The following is a 19,641-nucleotide window of genomic DNA, read 5'->3' as shown; positions in this document are numbered from 1 at the left end:
TAAATAGAGGTGTAATGGGATTGGTGAGATTACATGACTGGGAGCTGGCATGGACCCATTGGGCCCAATGGACAGAATGGCCTCCTTCCAGGAATGACAAACTTCAGTTATAGAGTCATGGAGAAGTACAGCACAGAAAGTGGCCTTTTGGCCCAAAACATCCATGTTGACATTTTTGCCCCAGTACATTAATCCCATCTGCCCAGATTAGGTCCATATCCTTCTATGCTTTGCCTTTTTAAGTGTCTGTGTAAATGTCTCTTTAACATAGTGATTTTTCTGACTCCACCACCTCCTCTGGCAGTGAATTCCAGATATCAACTATACTCCATAAATAAACTTGCTCCTCAGATCCACCTTAAAACTCCTTCCTCTCACGTTAAACCTATTGTTTTTGATATGCCTGCCATGGGAAAAAGATCTTAACTATCTATCCCATCTACGCCTCTCATAATGTTATATACTCTATCAGATCACCCCTCAGCCTCCTTCACTCCAGGGAAAACAAGCCCAGCCTATCCAATCTCTCCTAGTAGCCAAAGTCCTCTAATCCAGTCAACATCCTGGTGAATCTCCTCTGCACTCTCTTCAGGACAGCAACATCCTTCCTATAGTGTCACGACAGAACTGCAGATAATAGTCCAACTGTGGCTAACCAGTATTTTGTAAAGTTGCAACATAACATTGCAACATTTATATTCTATGTCCCAACCTATGAAGGTGGGCATCCAAAATGCCCCCTTCACCACCCAGTGTTGCCACTTCCAGGGAACTCTGGATTGAACCCCAAGGTCCCACTGTTCATCAACATTCCTAAGTGCCTTACCACTTGTATGTTCTACCATTTGAGTTCTCAAAATACATAACTTCACAATTGGCAGGATTGAACTCCATCTGCCAACACTCTGCCCAACTTTCTATCTGATCTATATCCTGCTGTAGGCTGAGACAACCTTTTTCGCTACCCACAACACCACCAATGTTCATATCATCTGCAGACTTACTAATCTCACCTCCTACTTTCACATCCAAGTCCTTGTGATGTATCCAAGTATCCAAGTGACTATTCTATGATTCTAGCTGTGTGACGTCATTTCTCTGAGATTGCCATTAAACTTCTTGAAATTGTAATGGAAGGGTTAAAGAGGACTTACAGAAACGCTGGGCTTACATTTGTAAATTTACTCAAAAATGTGGAAATTTAAGTTCATGCCTTTCTTTGGCATTTAGAGCAGTATTGTGGGGAACTTCAATTGTGGGGTTCATAGAGCAGTGTTGTCAGGTTTCCCTGTGTTAAATTGCTCTGAAACTGATATAGCCACCTTTAGTTCAGCATTCCCTATTGATGTATTACAATTCTCACTGTTGTCAGCTATTCGCCCACATGTGCAGTCTCTGGAAGCAGTTCTTAAAAAGGGTTCATACAACGATACAGCAACACTCTTCAAGCCAGAGGGGAAGAGAATGAACCATTGATCCTCAAAGGGATCACTGAAAACTCGTGAGGAAAAGGAATGGTGATATTTTTCTGGACAATTTTTGTGGGACGATGAAGAGTAAGTGCTGGTTGCACAAAACTGCAGGCTATCTGTAGGCTCCCATTTGGTTTCTTTAGGTATTGGATTAACCCACACCAGTGGCACAGGGGCAGTAATTTCCCAACCTCCCATAATGGGATGGTTGCAACAAGGTTCCGGTTTCTACATGTGTTCAAGCTGGGACACTTAAATGAAGACTGTTCCACCAAAGTACTGGCAGGTCCTAGTGAGGAGGTTTGCTCTGAACTGAAGTCCATTCTGGCATGTTGGAAGTTCACCCATCTCCTCCTCCTCCGACCAGGAGCTGAAGATAGGGAGTGACACAAACAGGGACTGCTGGTTGTCAAAATGGTCTTTGACAGGCTTTGACTTTTTCTCTGTGTATCACTCTCAGCATTAACCCTACCATCTCACACAGGATGAAGTGTCCAAGCATTTGAGATAATGGGAAATATCACCACTTGGCAGCTTTCTTAACTTTCAGCTAAACATTGGTCAGGGTGGGAAAAAATGTGAATCTAGCTATCAGGAAAATTATTTTAAAAAGCAAGAAACAAATATTTAGAAATTCTATGACAAATGGAGAGGGTTAAGTTGCAGGGCCAGTAGCCATGGTTCTGGACCATCAATTAAGACACGTGGGTTCGAATCCTCTTCTTGGCAGCTGAGGAAATTAAGTTCCTATGATTAAATAAATCTGAATTCTTTTAAAAAAAAAGTGGTTGCAACAACTGTAACCATGAAAGTAGCAGATTGTTGCAAGTGCCCATCCAATTCAATAATTCCCAGGAAGAGGTGAAAGTAACTTAACATATCTTACCAGTACAGACATATCACTAATATTGCCAACTTAATCCACTTGTATTGATTGCACTGCCTACTCTCATACCAATAACACTCGTTCATTTTCACCTCTGCCTTCAGGGAAGTAAAGCAGCTGTCCTGACTTAGTCTGGCTTATTTGTGACTCTACACATACCAACAGGGGTTGCTTCTTTTTGCCTCCTTAGTTCTGGGGTAATTAGGGATGGGCAGTAAATACTGTCAGAACGTTCCACATGGGAAAATATTCAGCCTATGTTTCTGGAAAGAACTTACTCAGAAATATAATTCCTTTCCTCAGGAAGTGAATTAGCAATCTGCTCTAAAGTAGACTAAAGAATCTAGGCTGCCCTGTCAAAAGGCATGCGTTAGGAAGTGCACACAGCAACTTTCTCCATATTTAAATGTTTTTGTTGTAACATTCCAATCACCAGCATCCACATTATGCAAATTATTCCCATTGTTAATCAAACATACCTGTCTATTTTAGATATTGAGCAATAACCATTAATATAATAATTCTATTTGCTTGTTATTTGGGCTTGGTGTGCAAACACCATTAAACTTACATTTTCTAGCATATGAATTATTTATTACGATTCAGATTTTATTGGAAAAAATCTCATTGTAGGCTGTAAATTATGGTGCTTCAACTGCAAAGACCCAGCAGACAAATTCCCTGATGGCTCTGCCATAAGACCTAGCAGTAAGACATCTCCTCAGAGAGGTTTCCCTAAGTAAAGCTGTGAGCCTGGAACTCAGTTAACCACCAATGTCAAATCTGCTTTGGTTCAAAGGCGGAGAAAAGGAAACTATCTGGTTGATGCTGGAAGTGAGTTGTAACAGGCAATGTATGAGAATGTCTTTTGGGGAGCATTCTTATGAAAATTAGGTTTTATCACCAAAATTATGAGGCATGAGGGAAATATGTTTTCACATGTGATGTACCTTGAGTGAGAAACCCAACTGTGGGAATGATAGGTTATAAACTTTGACTGATATTAACCAATGTAATGAGTTATTAGTATTGGTGAGTCAGGTACAGATGTAGTAGTGAAAGCAGCAGAGCATTGGATGTGCAAGGCAAGCAATTGGATTATACACAGATTGGGCCAGAACCCTTCTGCAAGAAGGCAGCACACATCCAAGGATCTGGTGGTAAGACCATAGTAAGTGCTATATCACTAGGAAGCGGGGGTGGGGGGGCATGGTGGGGGGGAAGCGGGGTGATGTGGGGTGGGTGAGAGGAGAATGTTCATTGGATAACCGTCTGACATCAGGAGGTAAGCTCAGGCAGGGAGTGTGGGGGTGGCGGGGTGTGAAACAATCCCAACAAGCATGAGTGCTGGTTGACAACAGCCTACTGACTTAATGTGGAGCTGGGTGGAGCAAAGTTTTGTGCCAGCTCCCACTATTTGCATTCTGAGGATTCAGATTGGCAATGTGGTCAGAAATGAGGGGTAAGCCCAAATCTTGTACAGACATTGGTCCAAGTTCCTGTTTCAGGCAGAGTCCCTAAATGATCACAAGATGACCAATGATTGAATGCCACGGTCTTATCAGGATAATTGAATTTCAAAGCCTTAGGAGCCACCATCTGTTCCAATCAGGTCAGCTAACCCCTGCCCCTTCACTTCAATCTGCTGATCACCCAACTTCCCTGCCTGGCTCCCATGTTAGCTCTATTAATGGTTCTGTTTCTTCGGTATTGCTCCAGCCTTGTCTCTACTCTTTCAATTCTGCCATTATCAGCTCCTCAGATAAACAACCCTTGATCTCTTCAATTTTGCCAATGTACTCCTGGATGGCCTGACACGTTCTACCCTCCGTAACATATGGTCGTTATGTGTCCTCATTTGTGCCTCAATAAGTCCAATTCATCTATCCCACTGATCCTTGCAGATCTAAGGCATCTCCTGGTTAAACAACTTCTTGGTTTGATAACACTTATCCTTGTTTTCAAATATCTCAGTGCCAAGAGCCCTCCTTGTCTTCATAATCTCCTCTGGCCCTACAACCTTCTAAAATGTCTGTGCTCCTCCAACCCTGTTTCTTGAGCATCTCTGACTTTAATCCACTATTTGTGACCATCGATCAGCTCCCTGGGCCCTCAACGCTGAAATTCCCATTCTGAAACATTCTGGCTTTCTACTCTTTCTCTTTTAAGAGAGGTTATAACTCTTAAAAGCAAGCTTTTTGTCATCTCTCTTCACATTACCTTATTTGTTCCAATGCCATCATTTATAGCTTAACAACATTTCTGTGAAGTGTGTTGGATATTTTACTGTTTATAAATACAAACTGATGTTGTTTCTGTGGCTTATGTCATAATCCATTTCATTTACTCAGTTTTGAAGCCTTAAAAGATCTGAAGTGAACCAAATAGATCGATGTGCAGATTACAGAATATATTTATATGGTTGCAATAATTAGTGGACCATTATCCTGAAAATTCATCTGTGCCTGGATTTGAGCCTACATAGAATGATAGATATGATTGCTTGAAGCTAATTTTCAAAAGTCAGATCTTCAATGGAATTCTTCAAAGCAATATCTTTAGTCCAAACAGTCGTATTATTGATCATCAGAAATAAAATGGATCCTACACAGTGTGTAACACCATTCTTAATTCTTCAAATAATGTAGCAATCTATGTTAGCTCGTACCCGAATCGGGACAACATAATGGCTGTGTCTGCAAAGTAACAGGCAATTTTGGGGTCACTTTTGGAAGAGGAAAGTTCCACTTCTATAACTAGAGAAACAAAGGACAACAGATGCTGGAATCTAGATGAAAAACACGATGGTGCAGGAGGAACTCAGCAGGCTGGGTAGCATCCGTGGAGAAAAGCAGGCAGTCAACGTTTTGGGTCGGGACCCTTCTTCAGGTCTGAAGATGGGAAAAGGGGAAGCCCAATATATACAAGGGAAAAGCAGAGTAGTGATAGATGGACAGAAGAGGGGAGGCGGGGTGGGCACAAGGTGGTGACAGCACTCAGCAAAGTCCTCACCTTTGTACTTCTACGCCCCCACCTCAACAAATTCTGAGCCCGGTATGATGCCGAGCTCTTTTTCCACTGCCTTCACCTCCGCCTCCGTGCCTCCTTCTTCAGTAAGAAGTCCTATCCCCCTTCTAGTGACCTGCTTCCCGTCTCCAGCCCTCTTCTTCCACCTGGACTCCCCCACCGGGCCTGTTGCCTTCCCTGGACCTATTCATAGCCAACTGTCAGTGCAACATCAGCCACCTTGACTTTTCTGCCCTCCTCACCCCTTCCAACCTTACCCTTCTGAACCTTCTGCTATCCACCCCTCCACACCAACCCTGACATTGTCATCAAACCAGCCGACAAAGATGGTGCTGTGCTAGTCTGGTGTACTGACTTCTACCTTGCAGAGGCCAGATGCCAACTCTCGGACACTTCCTCCTACTTACCCCTGAACCATGACCCCACCAAGGACCACCAGGACATTATCTCCTGCACCATCACTGACCTCGGGAGATCTCCTCCCCACCCCTTCCCCCCCCCCACCCCCCACAGCTACCAACATGATAGTCCTACAACCTTGGACTACCCACTTCTATCTCCTCACCGAAATCCACAAGATGGACTGTGCCGGCAGACCTATTGTCTCTGCATGCTCTTGACCCATCATGGAGTTCGTATCCTTGTACCTGGACACTATGCTGTCCCCACCGGTCCAATCCCTTCCCATCTATGTCCGTGACACATCACACGCTCTCCAACTCTTCCATATCTTTAAGTTCTCCAGCACGCACAACCTCATCTTCACCATGGACTTCCAGTCCCTATATACCTCCATTCCCCACCATGATGGCCTCATCACCCTCCGCTTCTTTCTTGACCAGAGACAGAACCAGTCCCCTTCCTCTAACACTCTCTTCCACCTGGCTGAACTTGTCCTCACCCTAAGCAATTTCTCTTTCAATTTCTCTCACTTTCTACACCACCTCTTATACCCCTGCGGAACTCGACAGTTTCATAAATTTCACCACAATTTTTACCCTGCTCTCCAATTCACTTGGACTATCTCTGACACCTCTCTCTCCTTCCTCAATCTTTCCATCTCCATCTCAGGAGATTCCTTATCCACCGACATCTTCTACAAACCCACTGATGCCCACAGCAACCTCAATTGCAGCTCTCCTCACCCTGTCTCTTGCAAGGATGTGATCCCTTTTTCTCAATTTCTGTGCCTCTGCTGCATCTGCTCCCATGATGAGGCTTTCCACTCCAGGACATCCGAGATGTCCAACTTCTTATCTAACCAGGGCTTCTCCCCTACTGTGGTCGAGAGAGCTCGCACTCGTATCTCTGCCATTTCCTGCACCTCTGCTCCCACCCCCACCCCTCCCAGATCCAACAGGGATAGGGTCCCTTGTCCTCACATTTCATCCCACCAGCCTACGTATCCAACACATCATTCTCCACCACTTCCGCCATCTCTAACGGAACCTCACCACCAAGCATATCTTCCCCTCCCTACCCCTTTCTGCCTTTCACAGACACCACTCTCTCTGCAACTCCCTAGTTCACTCCTCACCCCCCCCCCCCCCCCCACCCATCCCGCTCCCAGCCCGGGAACTTTCCACTGCCCTCATCACAGGTGCAACACCTGCCCCTACACCACCTCCATCACCTCTTTCCAGGGACCCAAACTGTCCTTTCAGGTGAGACAGAGATTCACCTGGACCTCCCTTAATATCACTTACTGAATTCAGTGCCCCAAGTGTGGCCTCCTCTACATTGGTGAGACCAAACACAGACTAGGTGACCATTTCGCACAACACCTGCGCTCTGTCCGTAACAGCGATCTGCATCTCCCCGTTGCCAGTCACTTCAACTTCCCCTCTCACACTATCACTGATATGACAGTCCTCAGCCTCCTCCACTGCCAGGAGAATTCCAAGTGCAAACTGGAGGAACAGCACCTCATTTTCTCTCTTGGAACCTTGCAGCCTAACAGCATGAACATTGAATTCTCCCACTTAATTCCCACACCCTTTCCCCACACCACCTCTCCCCAACCATGCTTCTTCTTTCCTTCCCTTTCCTGGCCTATCTCTCTTTTTTCTACCCATATTTTTTTCCCTCCTTACTTTTGACCCATCCCCCAGTAGATCTGCTCTTCCCTCCTTCCCCACACCTGCCTATCACTATCTGTCACCTGTATCTACCTATCACCACCTTGTGCCCACCCCTCCTCCCCTCTTTTGTCCACTTATCACTGTTCTGCTTTTCTCTCCTATATATTGGGCTTCCCCTTTTCCTATCTTCAGTCCTGAAGAGGGGTCCTGACCCGAAACGTTGACCGCCTGCTTTTCTCCATGGATGCTGCCTGGCCTGCTGAGTTCCCCCAGCATCGTAAGGTCTTTCATCCACTTCTATAACCTTGTCCTTCAATTTCAGCACCAATACTGAGACTACCATTAAAAGACATCCTGGAAGCTCACCAGTGACTAGAAGCTTAACCAAAGTGGCAATATCAATACCAGCTTGGAGAATAGGGAGAAGCTTTGGAAGTCGGTGACAGTTGGTCTACCTCCAGATTCTGAAAGCCTCTCCAAACTGTATAAGGCTCAAATCAAGAGTGTTATGGGAATTTGCCACCTATCTGATGGGTGCAGCTAAGACAATATTCAAGAAGTTCAATGCTATCCAAACCAGTTCACTTGATCATCATTTCTCAAGTTGACTCACTATTATCTCACAGCTATACTGCCACTGTACTCCTTTGGATTTACAGGTGGTGTGGCATCAATAACGACAATTTGTATTTAAGTAGCACCTTTAATGTAGTATCATGCAGTAAGGTGCTTCCCATCTTCTGTGTTATCACACAAAAGGTGATACCAGGCCACATGGAGGATATTACAAGAGGTTGAAATAGAAACAGAAAATGCATGCAATATTCAGTAGGTCAGGTTACATTTGTGGAGAGAGAAATGGTTAATTTCAATTACACTACTTTTTCCACTCATCTTGCCTGACCTGCTGAATGCTCCCAGCATGATTGTGATGTTTATTCCAGATTTCTAGCATCTGCAGTATTTTGTTTTGAGAAGAATGAGGCAGGATATCTGCTTGAAAGGAAGGAAGTGAGGTAGGGAGGCATAGGAGTTCAGGAAGGGAATTCCAGAGTTTAGCATCTCACCAGATGAAAATATGAGTACCAAATGTAAAACAATTAAAATTGAGGATGCTCTAGAGATGAGATTTGGAGGAGTGTAGGGATCTCAGAGGATTATAAGGTTGGATGAGATTTCTGAGATAAATTTCCAAGTCATCAACGGCACCTCACTATCTAAAAATTTCCATTATCAAGGAGCAGCAAGGAAAAATATGCCAAGGAAATACAGTTAGCTTCATATTCCTCCAAGTCTCAGACCACCGTGGGCACATACCCTATTACCCTTTCTGTATTTTCACTGAGCCACAAGAAGTGGGCCACTTAACATCATTTTGGGAACACTTTTACCGTAAAGAGTGCAAAACAAAAAGATCAAGCCCACATGCTCTAATGGCAACCGAGGGATAATATTAGCAACTTTGCCAGAATTGCCCATTGCTTGAAAAAACACAGAAGAAATTACGATCAAAATCTTCCAGGAATCAAATCTCCTGCAAATTTGGTTTCTAGCCCACATCTCAGGCAGGAGTATAAAATTTCCATTTGTCCAGATGCAAAAAGATTCCCTCCCTTCCTTCTGTATTCCATGCAGTATAAATCACCTTAAGTGTAAATCAACCTAAGGATCGCTTACAATGTAGCCATACATGTTGCTGACTGCCAACACTCCATAAGACCATGATGAAAACTAAAATTTATGAGGACAAGCCACACATCTATATTTAGATGGGTCTTACTAAAAGGATAGTGCAGCTGCACTCAAGTACTCTGTATTAGTCAAACACTGGACTGAATTCCAAAAGCTTCACATTCTACTTCTCCTGTAAAATTAATGTACTCTGCCAATATTAAGAATCCTTAGTCTGCAAAAGGTCATGCAGTTGGGTGGCGTGGGCTCGATGGGCTGGAAGGGCCTGTTACCATGTTGTATAAATAAAGTTTTACCACAAATTTCAGTCATTTTTTAAAGATGGATTGCTATAGTATGTGAGATCCCATAGATCATCTCCAACTTGCTCTTTTGTGCTTCCGCTATAACTGCTTCTGATTCAGTTTTCTACCAAACTGACCTCCGCCCCACTCTCCACCCCCACCCCCAGCAGCCACCCACTCCCTGTTACCTTGCCTTGGCCTCGTCCTTCCAACTGTGTCATTTTGGCACTAGATAGATAGATAGATAGATAGATAGATAGATAGATAGATAGATAGATAGATAGATAGATAGATAGATAGATAGATAGATAGATAGATAGATAGATGGGTAGATAGCTAGGTAGCTAGAGAGATAGATGGATGGAGTTTGCTATTGTTTCAAAGGAAGATAGATTGATAATTTCCTGTTTTGTCCAGCTGGGAAAATAATAATTAAGATACCTTCTCATGAAAAATAAACAACACACAATACTGTAGATTTTACTGCCCTAAACGCAGTTTACTTGTAGGACATCTAACCATGTTTCATCATTTGTGCATGCCTGTAACAGTTTGCAGATAGACATAAATGTCAGAATACTAATCTTCATTCAGTAAGACTGCTGACATTCACCTTGTCAGTTGCTGCCAAAGTAGTAACCTTGTCCTCTCACCTACTGAATCTCTGTGATGCTGAATGTGGGTTCTCTGCCTGCATTGTTAATGCTGCTCCAAGCTATATTCATATCAAGATCAATTGCCTTCCTGCTAAGAATAACTGCTAGCATTAAACAAGGTTTTTACAGTTCAGAAAACAGTGTCAGAACAGAATAATTCAAACATTTGATAAGAAAAAATAAGGTTGACATTTAAGCTTGATGGTCAGAAAACTAATTTAGATGTTTTTTATCATTACTAAATATTGTATCTGTAAAATTTTCAAAATCAAATCGCCTTTTCCTTAAAGCCACTTAATAGCATGAGTTTAAGTGATCCAGTGGCTCCTTCAGTAAAGCAGCTTAATTTTTCCAAAAGGTAAAGAGGTGTTAGAAGTTGACAGAATAGACAAATGCACTGCATTAACTGGCTAGAGTAATCCTTATGATCAGTGAAGTGATGCTGTATTTAAAAACAAATTTCCTTCCAGCTTATTTAAAGAAAGGCATTGTACTACTGGATGATACACTGTATTTTGAGTACTCGTCTATGTTCTATGGTGTCTTTTTTCCCTGATTTGAGTATTGAAAAATGCATCTTTAGCCTTCCTTTGACAAACCTGAGAAAATTTGGCCTGCAGGCTACAATGGCACAAGCATGTCCTCATGACTGAGCAAGCTGCAGTGAATTCTGAATCTATGCTCAGCTCCTTAATTTTCCCTGAGCTCCTTGCATTTGAAACATAAAATGAAACAGGTTTGTAAGCTAATTGTTGCCAGTAATATAATCTGGTTTGGTTGCCACATTTAAAGAGGCAAAGCTCATCCTTTTACTGAAAACACATTTATTTCTACTACATTACACAAGCAGAACTGCAGACATGAAGAATTGGAGTTTCTATTGCAAGATGGGAATTGCAAAGGAAGAAAATTGTGATCCTTCCTGTAATGCAAGTGATTTGTTAAGAGTCTATTCAGTGATTATTATGGTTTCTCCACTCTGCTGAAACAGACACAAATGGATATAAATTATTTCATTCAGGATAATCAGATGTGTCTGAGTCAGAAGCTCGAGAGTTCAAATCCCACACCAGAGCCTAGTGGCTCCTAATAAAGATGACGAGAAGTATGCTGCTTAAAATGTTATAGAGTCATGGGGTTATACATCATGGAATCAGCCTTTCAGCCCACCAAGCCTATGACAACAATCAAGCACACATTTTCACTAATCCTATTTTTATTCTCCCCATATTCTCATCAACTCCCCTCAAGTTCTACTGTTACCTAAATGCTAGGGTTTATTTAAACCTGCACATCTTTGGGATGTGGAAGGAAACTGGAGTACCCAGAGAAAATCCACGCTGTCACAGAGAGAATGTGAAAATGTGCAAACTCCATACAGACACTGGTCACTGAGTCATGAGGCCGCAGTTCTGCTCGCTGTGTCACTGTGCGCCCATTGTGCTGTCACAAGAAACAGCTTCTCCTGGTTTCACAGTAGACCTAACCTCTGATCACCTTGCCTGCTCTCAGGACCCCCACCAAGGTTGCTTCCTTTCTCACAGTGGTCTCACATTGATGCCTAAACACAGCAACGAGCTTCCTGGCGATACGCTGCATGCTTCCACAGCTTAATTGTTGAATTCAATAAAATATAAGGCTAAATCACTTGGACTTGAGTACTCCTTTTGGTGATGTGTTGATGCTCAGTTCACACTGACAGACTGGCACCATTCAAGTTCTTCCCCAGAAATGATGCATTAACCTTAAAGGTTTGGGCTCAAGTCTCTGGTGTGGGATTTGAACTCTCGAGTTTCTGACTCAGACACAGGAGTCGCACCCAACACCATAAGGTCTTCCAGCATCATAGAAAAAGGAAGGCATTGAATTCTGGTATTGTGAGATCCTAGCAAATTTTATATAATGGAATAACAATGGAAAATTCCTGTGCCGGTTCCTATTTTAGTATTTGACAGGAGAGGAACAGATCCAATAGAAAGGAAAACATGGCAAAATGACAGCAGCCAACTATCTTCCCTCCTATGCTACTGGCCAACTTGAATTTCATTTCCATTTTCTACCGGTTAAGTAAAAATTCTCATTGTGAAACTATAATACCATTATAACTGATGATTAGAAAACATATCAGTAGACAAAAGAAGATTCAGGGATGACTCCAGAGTAAAAAGTATTAAATTTTGTTGGGTACAGAATTCAATTCCATTTCCTTCCACCGTATGCCAGATTAAAGGCTAAGCAAATAGTAAAGTTAAAGGCAGATAGCAAAACCAGATATCTTTCTTACTATTTCTTTTGAGTGCCAAGTTGTGTGCGCTAACAATAAATTCTACGTTCCTACCATCACTTTTGTAACACCTGAAAAAGCTATCAATATAGATGTTCTGTTGATTTCTAGAGTTAATAACAAGGTAAATCTGAATGCAGAACCATGAATTAAGTTATCTTCAATCTCTCAGAGTACTGTGGGAATCATTCCAGTAATTTCAAGCAAAATAAATTCACCTTCCAGCTATACCTCTGATATAATTGTATTGTATCCATTTCAAGGTTTGTGTTCTTTGATCAATTAAATAAACATTTTATTACCAATCACGAATTGCAATATCGTTCATTGTATTTTTATTCCTTTTATTTTATATTATTCTTATTTTGTTTCTACTGGCAACAACAAAATGGAGAACCATCAATAGGTAAATCTTGAAATTAAAGTTTTGATCACATTATTTTTTTAATAAACGGATGCATACTTTCGAAGGAAGTGCAGTTAAAATAAATGGAACAGTGGGAGTCTTTGGTAAAGGTTACATAGGACTTATTCTGTGCAATTCACTTTACACAGAATGCATGATATATGAATCAGTAGGTGATATTATAAAGGTGAACACTAATTAATGGGCAGGATGGTGTTAATACTCTTGAAGAGAAGGTCAAATAGGGATTGGAATGTTTCAAGCCAGTAATACTAGGGGAGCTTATAAAGAAAGATTTAAGGTGCAGACAGCTCAAAAAATACTACTATTGTCTTGAAGAAAGAGCTTAACCTTTTAAAATGTATATTTGAGAATAGGTAGAGATAACTTGCCCTGGAAATTGAATAGTGGTGTTTAGTGGTGCTGTTCAATAAATTTTCCAGTCAATCAGGTGTGTTTAAAGAGAGCACAGTAACAGGGTACCAGTGAGTTAAATTGGTTTATTATTGTCACATGTTAAAGAGAACATGGGAATGGGTCTCCTTTATGTTTAAAATGAGTGTGGAAATCAGGGCCCTGGTGACTTTAAAGTGAATGTGGGTATAGAGTCCCACTGTATTTGAAGTGAGTGTGGGAAGAGGGCCTCATTGTGTCTGAAGCAAGCACGTGAATGAAGCCTTGGTGTGCTTAAAATGAATGTGGGAACATGGCCTTGATGTATTTAAAGTCAGTGTGGGAACAAGGATCAGGTGTGTTTAAAGTGAGTATGGGAACTGGTGTCATGGTTCCGAGTGCTGGTTCTCGATTCTGCCCCTTATCCCCATTGATGGTGCCTTGTTGTGTAGCACATGGTTTCCATACACTGCTATTTGCCTAATGACACACACCTGAGTTCCATCAGGAGACTAGTATAAGAACCCTGGTTTCACAAACTCTGGTTTCCAGATTATTGGTCTATCTCTGGGTATGCTTCATCTTCTGGCTGCTTAGAGTTGTCAACTCTAGGGCAGTCCTGTTTTTGCTGTTTCTCCTGGAAAACCCTGTTTCTGTTTTGGGACTCTGTCTCAGAGCCCTGAGGCAAGATTACTTCTGTTTGTCGTTCTGCATTTGGTTCTGAGAAAGCATCCCGATTCCAGTCTCAGACTGGTGTTCTGCATTTGGGTTCTCTGCGATCTCGCTCTTTGTGTGACATTGTGACAACTAGGCCCTGTTGAGTTTAAAGTGGGTGTGGGAACAGGACCCTGATGAGGCAGATGCTAAACCACTGGGAACACTGAGATAGTGGATTATTGGTGTTTTGCTTTATACAAATAGGGAATCTGAAAACCACTTAACAACCTCCCTATAAATATATATTTGTGACTGTGCAGAACATTCACTATGAATACACCAGTTAACATTCCCTTTGGTTTGAATGCCAAACCATCAAGGAGGTTGCCAGTTGAAAGAGTTTGGAATTTGAGTTCTTAATTGTTTTTCTTATTTTCAACAATAAATTCATAGTCACCTTGAAACAGTCCTGTTTATTCTTCTTCCCACCTCTTTGTCTTCTCTCCTCATGGCATCCAGGTACCAACTGACTTGTTTGATCTTTGGGAACTTCTGATCCCAGAACTGGGACCTAAAGCTCAGTGATTCAAAGGAACTATTACCAGTGAACCAAGGTTCTGTGGTGCTTGGACTGGGAACACAGCTTGATTCATTCTTGTTCCATTTCCTAAAACCCCTTTTATGTTCCACAGATGAGCAAATTGACAGTCAACAAGTTATCTTAAAGTTAAAAGAAGGCATACTTGGAAAATGTTAGGAAGGAATAAGCAAACAAAGATCATACTGATAGGAAAACATTGATTATAAAATAGCAACTCAATCTAGCATGGGTAATGTTGGAGAATATCTTAGTTTAAGTCCAACTGAATAGTCACAGTTCTCTAATTTTCTCAACTGCTGATACTTGATGGCCTCTCATGGTCTGTTTGCCAATTTGTGCTTTCCCTGACTAGAGGCAACTTTCTGCAGTCATGGCACTCTGTGTATTTTAGATGGGTTCATCTAACTCAGGCTGCTACAAATAACTTTTTTTGTTTAAAATTCTGCAGGATGTAGAATCGATTACCTCACAATTCAAAAGTAAATAAAATGATTGCTGAATTAGAAAACCAAATCAATTAAACACCACATTAGTTTTAAGAATGCAAGTATCTGGTAGGGAGCCTTGCTCATTGGACAAGATAAGGCAAATATTGGCAATTGTCTTGTTATTTTTCAATCCATTTAAACTTTTTGGAAACACAAATTCTGCAGATGATGAAATCTGGAGCAATACACAATAAGTGCTGGAGGATCTCAGCAGGTCAGACAGCAAACTTTTTGGAATATTTTGGTGGGCATGCATGAAATGTTCATGTCTGTGTCCAGAAAGGACCTTTTTGAAAGAATAGTGAAGCTTAAAGCATGACTTGTAAACCTGAGCAAACATCCCTCAGTTTTACCTTCCTTGTGATCTTTGAGTAATTGGAGAAGAGAAATAAAGGTGAATAATTGCCTTTGGGTTCTCATGCTTGGACATCTCATCCTCAGAGGGAAACATACAACTGCGGTGAAATGGCAGAAAATGTGAGGAACTTAAGAGCAAAATGCTTGCCAATAATGCATTTCCAGGAGACCGTCACCCCCTGGAGATGCCACCATGCTTCCCTTTTAATAACTATGGCCTCAACAGTCTCCAGTTATAAACATTTTTGGAACATCTCGGTTTATACATATTCGTGACCTTGTGAGACAAATGACTGCAGTGTCTCAGACATTGGGGATTTTATGTTGAGGAGCCCTGCATGGGATGTCACTGAAGAATTACAAATCATTTTACATGGTAAATGGAACAGCCAGGAGTCATAGTACTGACTAAAACCAGTGAAATAGAAGTAAAACATGAAAGCGTTTTAGGAGTTAGCTTGGGAATGAAAGAGCAGGACCTCAAAGTAATAATCACTGAATTGCTCCAAGTGAGTTTTGGTACTATAAGGCAAGGTTAATGAGTGGCAGGAGAAATAATGGTGTTGAAAGGGCTGCGGCTACTGAGGCACTTGTACTAATTTTGATGCAGGAAGGATCTGTACAAGGTAACAGAGTTTGACCCAGCAGGGTGGAATCGTTAGCCCTGTATGGTGGTTAACATGATGAGGAGACAACTGGGGGAGGAGCACTGAGATAAAGCATTAAAATGAATACACAGAGAACTAGGAGGAACCAATAATACTACTGAAAGAGTACTAAAAATTGAGGGACCAGACATGCATTTTGAAAGTATCTGTACAAGTTCACAGAATGTATTAAATAAAGGTTGTCATCTGCAGACTTGTGGATTATGATAAATTTACCATAATAGAGACTCTGCTCAAAAAAAGGGACATTTTATATTTCTCATCACATTGTATTTAGAAAATAGTTGGCAAATATACTGTTACAGTACGTGTAAGGAACGTTGTACTTGTGGTTCAAAGAGATAATTTATTTGGTTAGAATTAAGCAAACATATGGGGAAGATGGTCCATAATAACTTGCAGCTAAATTGGAGAAGGAGGTATTGTTGATAATGGATTTTAAAAAAAATTATCCTGAATTGTTTACAAGAAAACTTTTTTATTTATCAGTGTGATTCTGATTCAATGAGAAAGGAAGAAATGCTCCAACTGGTTCTGGGAAATTAAATGGAATGTGTTTCAGCAGGGAAGCTTTTTGGAAATAATTGCCATAATTTCATGGGGCCCAGTGTAATTATGGAAATGCCAGTTGGGACTAAACATGAAAATATTCAACTGGAGAAGAGCAAATCCCATTGAGTAGAAAAGGGATCCAGTCCTAGGATCTCAAACATTAGGAGGTGTTATGAGCCCAGGTTGCTACTTGATGGGTGTCCCTTTAAGATACCTGAATGGTAGTGTGTGTGGCTTTATCTGACTACTGCAAGTGGAAAAAAAAGACTATAACTGGAGTGTACTGGCAGTTGCACAGAGAGACGAAGGGAGAGAGAGAGAGTTGGTGGCACTGACTGCCTGTCTCTGCATCTATGGATGAAGAGCAATAGTTGTGACTGTCACTATACAATCCATGTATGGATTTTTGGAGCAATCTGTGGAGTCCACTTTGTCGTTAACCTGTACTGGAAAGCAGGTATATCTGTGGGTGGCCACGTCTGGAGTGCCCTTGAAGTGGCAGATATCTCTGACTAAAAGCAACAGAGTTCTTCGGCGATTGAAGTGTCGTATGGGTTCCATCGTGGAACTTGTGGAGTTCGTAAACTCCTTCTCTCTACATTCTCTCTACATTCTACTGTGGTTTTCGGAAGCCTTTGCCCATCGTTCTGCTCCGTGACTTGCTGAACTGAACTTTGAGAACTATTCCTAGACTTGGGGTCTGGGAACTTGCCACACACACACTTCAGGTTTATTTTGGGGTGAATGTCTGATATCTAATGTTTTTTGTTTCTCTTACTATTACAAATAGTTATTAATAAATAGATTCTAACATTTAAACATGGCTCATTGTGTTTCTATTGTTGCTGGTACGGAACAGGAAAACAATAAATGAGGAATGGATTTGCTACAAATAGTTTAGTATCGACTAGAAATCGATGAGAAATATTCCCATCCTGAGGTGAGGAGGACATTTCAGATCTGTAGCTAATCAGATGACTAATGATCTTTTGCCCAAAAATTAATTGCAATTGATTGCTCTAAACAGAAGCAGGTGGAATCCACAACCTATGGTATATTTAGCATTATTAATGGGATGAATTTCTGCTATTTATAATGTATATATTGATGACCTGAAAGATTAAACAGGACATAATTTTAAATTTTGCATTTGACAAAAAAACGAGAATATCACAAATGGTGAGGGGAAGGGTGACAGAGATCAGGAGGACCAAGGCACCAATAAAGTCAGAAATAAATTTCATGTAGAGGAGCACAAAGTAGTTAACTTTGCCAGGAGAGGGGAAAGAGATGACAGTAAATGGTGCTATTGTTAATGCAGTTCAGGAATAAAGATCCCCAGAGGTTAATGTCCATAGGTCCTTGAAGGTGGTTGTACAAATTCAGAAGACTTAAAATGAGTGATGAAAACTCCAACTTTATAAATCAAGAGGGGACAATTGACAGTTATGTTAAATCTGATTAAAACAATGGTTACAGCCCACTCAGTGTATTATGCTCTCTTCTGGGAGCTACCCTCCAGGAAGAATGATAAGACTTTGGAGACAATGTATAAGAAATATACAAGAATGGTTCTGGCTAAGGAACCTGTTATCCTTGAGCAGAAAAAATTAAAGGGAGACACACGAGACTGCAGATGCTGGAATCTGGAGCAACAAACAATCTGCTGGAGGAACTCAGTGGGTCGGGCAGCATCTGTGGGAGGAAAGGAATTGTCAATGTTTCAAGTTGAAACCCCGCATCAGGATTAAATTAAAGGGAGCTCTGAAAGAAGTGTTTAAAATTAGGAAGGGTAAATCATGAAAGAGTAAATAAGCAAAATTTGTTTCCCATGGCTAAAGGTTTGGAGGACATCTGGGTTGGACACAGGATGCTCTTGATTAACAAGAATAACTAACTGCATCTGATTTTGCAAAGTATAGAAATTGTGAGATTCTGTATTGGTAGGAACCGGTGGCACACAGCAAGCACGGACATCTGTGAGCTTGTAATTCCCACCCACATGTGGAGCCACATTGCTTGTGTGGGCTGCACTAAATTTGCTACAAACTTTTTTTTAAGTATGCACCCTTTATATTCCACATTGAGGATTACAACCCAGGGAAAATTTCAATATCATATGGATAAAATGACAACCTGTACAAGGAGCTCAAACAGGTAAATAAAATTCACCTGTTCATAATTTTTGAAATACAATATACTTGATTCTACTCAGCTTGCTTTATGAGGAAGCAAATAAAAAAACGTCTTTGTTTACTTCAGAGATATCAGATTTAATTCTATAATAATATAATTTAATTGACTCTGCTTAAATAATTACCCATTATCTAATTAGTATGCTGTTTTTCTGCCTCCAGTCTCACTAGAAAATTTAAGCATTTTCCATCATTCATTATCATTTGGGGATCATTTCAGCCAAAAGAAAAGACACCCAACCTCTGCTTACAATATGTCACAGTGCTTGATTACAAACAATATTGCTCCAACAATCTGCTCCATGACTCACTGGTATCATTGCTAATGGCTGCTGTCTTTTGACAACAGTCAGAACGCCTCAACATTGGCAAGCATTGGTAGTACTGCAGACCTCTCAGGGTTTAATCTACTTTCAGACACAGACCCTTGCAGACCCCATTGTAATTGACCCAAACCAAGGTCTAGCAATGCTTCAGTTACACCTCACCACCATTGGTAAATATTCTTAGACCCAAAATATGGTCTGCCTAAGAATTCTAGAGATAGCAGAAATACTAGGATTTGCAGTATTAACCTTTTCAATACCACAGGGCTTCTTAAAACTTGAAAATGGTGTCCGTGATGCTCCAACAGTAGTTGTGGAAAATGCGATATTTGCCAAGGCTTTTGGACATAGTTAAAGCTGGTAGCACTGTATGGAACAGGCTCTTATAACGTCAATCAATATTCAATTCAGATTTTATGCAAGTGCTGCAATTTTCAAGCACTTTGCTGCAGCATAGCCCAATTTTGAACATTAAACATAGCATTAAATGATTGAGAAAGATCTATTTTATATTATGAGCAAGAGGATAACCAAAGGAAAAGTAGGACACATTTGGGGACTAAAGGGGCAATCTGTGTGTGGAGCCAGAGGGTGTAGATGAGGTCTTAAATGAATA

Source organism: Pristis pectinata, chromosome 2 (assembly GCF_009764475.1).
Source record: "Pristis pectinata isolate sPriPec2 chromosome 2, sPriPec2.1.pri, whole genome shotgun sequence".
Taxonomy (NCBI): Eukaryota; Metazoa; Chordata; class Chondrichthyes; order Rhinopristiformes; family Pristidae; genus Pristis; species Pristis pectinata.
The sequence above is the reverse complement of the archived record's forward strand: the minus strand, read 5'-3'. Positions refer to the sequence as shown.